General features: G+C 37.5%; 1 non-coding gene across 1 annotated transcript; it reads left to right on the top strand.

The window, feature by feature from the left end:
• Positions 1-1428: 1428 nt before the first annotated feature.
• On the top strand, positions 1429-1534 carry LOC145583520 (small nucleolar RNA R71). The gene has a single exon (XR_014100162.1). It is a non-coding gene; the product is annotated as a small nucleolar RNA R71 (small nucleolar RNA).
• The last annotated feature ends 3902 nt before the right edge of the window (positions 1535-5436 follow it).

Here is a 5436-nt window from a genome sequence, read left to right as displayed (position 1 = left end):
CACTCAAAATGTCTTTGAGGAATTTTGCGTAGTTGGGCATTTGGGTGACAACTTCGGTAAATGGTAGATAAAGGTGAAGTTGTTTAAGCATGTCAATGAATCTTCCAAATTGTTCATCTAACTTGTATCTCATGAATTTTTGTGGATAAGGAAGCTTGGGTTTCACAATCTCTTTCTCCACTGTCACCTCACTAGGCTTCTCAATCTTAACCTCACTCAAAGGTGCACCATCTCTCTCATCTTCAACCAAAACCACTTTTGTGCCCTCTTTGGTCTCACTCTTCCTAGGCAAACTCTCCTCAAGAATCTTACCACTCCTTGTGACAATAGCATTAACCGGTCTCTTAGGATCTAGGCCTTGGGAAGGTAAACAAGAAGGACTAGCATGGTCTTTCAAAGCATTAGCAAGTTGAGAAATTTGATTTTCAAGCATCTTATTATGAGTCATCATTTCATTAAATTTCTTATCACTTACGGTCATGTAAGTGTTCAACAACTTTGTTTGATTTTCAATGATTTTCCAAATTTGTTCTATGTGAAGAAGAAGAGGATTGAACATAGGAATTATCATTTTGGGCCTTCAGAGCAAATCCGGGTGGAGGGCCTCTTTGAGCATTGTTTTGAAAATTGCCTATACCTTGATTGTTCCAATTACCCCTACTTTGATTTTGACCATAACCTTGATTATGGTTACCACTACCTTTATTATGACTCCCATAACCTTGGTTTGGATTACCATAATTTTGGTTTTGATTTTTGCTACTATAACCTTGATTGTTATAGTTACCTCGAGAACCTTGGTTCCCTTGGTTCCTATAACTATCACCTTGGTTATAGTTGTCAAAATTGCCATGATTGTTGTAATTCCTATTCCGTTGACCTCTTTGATTCTCAAACCTAGAATCATGATTATTTGACACATATTTCACATGCTCATTCACATTTCCATCTTGATCATCACAAACATCCATACATGCATGAGGGCAACTAGAAACATCATGATCATACGACCCACAATCATCACAAAACAAGCATCCACTAGGCATGTTACTAGAAGAAGGAAGGGGTTGAGAATTAGAAGACGTACCTCTCCCCTTAGATTGGGAGGGAAGACTTGAAACTTGGTAGGTAGCACTTTCCAACTGTGCCTTGATAGCGGACATCTCCTTCCCCAAGTTTGTCATTTGAGAGGATAGATTGTTGATTGCATTTAGATGATCAACTGAGTACACCAAAGATCTACTCTTGCTAGTTGACTCTCTTTCTCCATCTTGCCAATCTTTATAATACCTCACTACGTCTTCAGTTATATCCACCACTTCCTCTTCCGTTTTTTTCATGATAGGACCTTAGGCTCCTCCATCTAAACATGATTTTCCTTGAGGGCTAAGGCCTCCATAGAAGATTTGAATTATTTGATAGGTTGGAATTCCGTGATGAGGACATTCTCTTTGATACTCCTTGTATCTCTCCCATGCTTCATAGAGGCTCTCACTTGGCTTTTGCTTCAAACCTTGAATCAAAGCTTTAGCCTCCGCCGTTTTCTTTTGAGGATAGAAACGGGACAAAAATTCCTTGGTGACCTCTTCCCATGTCCTTAGAGAATTCGGCTTAACCTCCTTGTCTAGCCATTCCAAAGCACGCCCTATGAGAGAAAAGGGAAAGAGCTTGAGGCGGATGAATTCTTGGGAAATTCCGTTTACCTTGATAGTATTTCAATATTTCTCGAACTCCTTGAGATGGTTTAGTGGGCTTTCATGCTTGGCCCCAGTAAATTGTCGCCTCTCTATCAAAGTGATCATTGCCAGTCTTATTTCAAAATCATTTGCCGGTGTTGTAGGTGGAGCAATCCCACTCTCAAATCTATATGCACCGGGAATCCCCAATTCTTTTAATGCCACTCTCGGATTTTCTCCCATTCTTGCTTGTTCTTCTTGTTGTAACTCTTTTTCACTTGAAATGCTAGGGCTCAAAGATCGTCTAGCACTCCTCAACCTTGCAATAGTTCTCTCAATTTCCGGATCAAATGGCACTAGCGAATGATCACGTGCTCTATGCGTAAAATCTCAAAAGAAATGGTTAGTAGCACGGCTACAAATGTAGCCTAAAAGAAAATCTTTTTGTATTTTCAAATAATGGTGAAATAGACTCAATAACTATAACAAAGCGCCAATATCACTCCTCGGCAACGGCGCCGAGGAAAATGTAGGTCGTTCTCTACCCTTTCCTAGAGCCAAAGAAAATTTATAAACAATCGACCAACCTAATACGATTATATGGTAAGTCAAGGGTCGAACCCAAGGGAATGAGTAGGTGCAAGCTATGGCCTAGGTCAAGCTACTTCGAAGATTGCGGGAAGATGCGGTTGCTAACTAAGGTATCGAGAAAACTAGATAAATCGAGAAATTCAATATACTAAACACTAGGGATATAGGTTCCACATGCAAGCTCAATGATTATGCTAATTGAAAGATCACTCAATCAATTCAAACATTGCAAAGGACAAACAATAGTTGCAATCAAAGGAATTCAAGGTTTCACTATGAATGGCTAACTAGGAAAATCACAATCAAATTCAATCAATTAAAGCAATTCTCAAATCAAGGGTTCATGTCATTGAAATTTCCAATGCAATCTAGATTAATCTTATAGGTTGATCACTTCTAGTCTAATTAATCACATGCTCAACTGTGTCAACCAATTTAATTGCACCATTCAAATCAATTTAGCATCATCAACTAGCAAAAATCATCAATCAAGCATGCTTCCCCTTCTCCCTAGCAACTAATCTACTCACTAAACATGGTGAAATTAAGAAACAAAACAAATTCAATCAAATTCATATTCATTTAAAGCTTAATCAAAAGAAAATCAATCAATCAATAAATTCTAAATCAAGGAATGTAATCTCAATCAAAATCCAAGAAACTAGAAGGAATTGCATTAAAAGTAAATCAAGGGAAAGAAATCTTACAAACATTCATTTTATTGAAGAAGGAATTTCAAGATCAAATTGAAATCTAAGATCAAATTCAAGTACAAACAAGTAAATCTTATGCTTCTCTCTCTACTTTCTCTCTCTACTATTTCTGGAAAAATTCTCTCTCTAGTACAAAGTTAAGTCTACCTCAAAATGAAAGTAAAAAGCTATAAATAAGAAAAATCGAGCGAAGGGGGCCGCACAGGCCGTGCGCACGCACAGAAGAGCCCGTGTGTCGCGCGAGCGCACCCTTGTGCAATGCACTAGGCTTTGGTTCCTTCGCTTGCTTGATAAAACTACGCGCTCCCGAGCATCCCCATCATCAGTGCACTCGAGATGATGCCCGTGAACAAGGCAGTCCCCAAATGAGTAAATTGACTTGATTATTCACCTACAAAACACAACTAAAACAAAGCGAGAAAGCATAACAAGGTAAAACTAAAAATAAAATTATGAATTATCAACTAAAAATATGAAAAACTAGTAAAAACCAATCAAGAACTAAAGAGAATTATAGAAATGGAAAATCAAATAAAACTAAGAGAATTATATGAAAATGATAAAAGAAAATAAAGAAAATGAACCTAAATCTTATTCTTTTGAGCGCCACAAACAACGCTCATCAAGTATGACTTTCATTTGACTCAATTAGCATTTTTGAATGCATTTGACTTTCATTAGATTCAAAAAGCTTTAGTTGATTGTGTTTGATTTTCATTTGATTCAAAAAGCCTTTTTTGAATGTGTTTGTCTTTCATTTGATTCAATAAGCTTTGATGAATGCATTTAAATTTTATTTGATTCAAAAAGCTTTGTTTTAATATGTTTGGCTTTCATTTGACTCAATTAGTTTTTTGAATGCATTTGACTTTCATTTGATTCAGAAAGCGTTGTTTGAATGCAGTTGACTTTCATTTGATTCAAAAGGCATTATTTGAATGTGTTTGACATTCGTTTGATTCAACTAGCTTTGTTTGAATGTGTTTGACTTTCATTTGATTCAAAAATCTTTGTTTAAATAAATTTGACATTCATTTGATTTAATTAGCTTTGTTTGAATGTGTTTGACTTTCATTTGATTTTAAAAGCTTTGTTTAAATGCATTTGACTTTCATTTTCTTTAAAAGGCATTATTTGAATGTGTATAACATTCATTTGATTCAATTAGCTTTGTTTGAATGTGTTTAACTTTCATTTTATTAAAAAAACTTTGTTTAAATGTGTTTGAGTTTCATTTGATTCAAAAATTCTTGTTTGATGTGTTTGGCTTTCATTTGATTCAATTAGATTTGTTGAATACATTTGACTTTTATTTGAGGCAAAAAGCTTTGTTTGAATGTGTTTGGCTTTTTTTTGATTCAATTAGCTTCGTTGAATGTATTTGACTTTCATTTGATTCAAAAAGCTTTGTTTGAATATGTTTAGCTTTCATTAGACTTAATTAGCTCTTTTAAATGCTTTTTATTTTGAGTGTTTTTGTCCCTTAGGAGAGTTACGGCTCGAAGACTAGTCCAACTGTGCCTGTACCTGCAAAACAACGGAGACTCCGGGTGGTTGGACCTCCGCCTCCGACGATCAAGTTAGAACGTGTTTTGAGAGGGAAAAAAAGGTGCGGAAAGTAAAGGAGATCTTCTCGGATTCCGAGATCAGATGTTTTCTCTAATGTGAGAGAATGTAGGGTAGGTGTAATAAATGATTTAATGTGTCCCAAAAATGGGGGATATCTCCCTATTTATAGGGTCATTGGGAAAGGTGCCCTCTCTTAGGTCATTCTGACCTAGATTTGGAGGGCTACACCGTTTTGCAGCGTTCTTGGGAATTGGGCCTTGAAGGCCGCAATTCTAGTAGGTATCTGAGGCTGACACGTGTTCAGGCTTAACACGTGGCCCTCTCTGATTGGTCCACATGTTTATGGTATTTTTACATAAAACATTTGCCCCTCACAGGTATCACGTGGCGGGTCACGTGGTGCCTGTGACACGCGGCATTCTAGGAGTGGTGAACAGTAAAAAGACCATTCACCTTCTAGGGTGTGACGGGGATGCCCCCGTTTTACCCCGCTATAAATAGGGTTTTACCCTCTTCTCTTTCCTTTCACTTTACTCATTTTTACATCTTAGAGAGAGAAAGAGAGAATTCTAGAGAGAGAAAGGCTCTACCCCCGCTTGTAGCGAGTATCGAAGCTTCCGTCTACGTTTTTGCGGAACACATCAGGTCACCGTCTGTAGCAGTTTTTAGATTTTCTAGAGTTAAGATAAAGGTAACCACCTCTACTCTCCTCCAGCTTTTATACTTTTCCGTTTGTGTACTTAGACTTCCAAAATAAAAATGGACTCTCCATTGACACACACGGCACCGGCTAGCCGGTCTCCTGATACGGCTGAATCTAGAATCGGGGGTGCCTTTTCTGGACACTCGGATCTACATTACTCATCCCCGAATCCCTCCGTCTCTGT

This window comes from Chenopodium album, chromosome 15, assembly GCF_948465745.1.
Source record: "Chenopodium album chromosome 15, dcCheAlbu1.1, whole genome shotgun sequence".
NCBI classification, from domain to species: domain Eukaryota; kingdom Viridiplantae; phylum Streptophyta; class Magnoliopsida; order Caryophyllales; family Amaranthaceae; genus Chenopodium; species Chenopodium album.
This window is presented reverse-complemented; position numbering and strand designations above follow the sequence as displayed.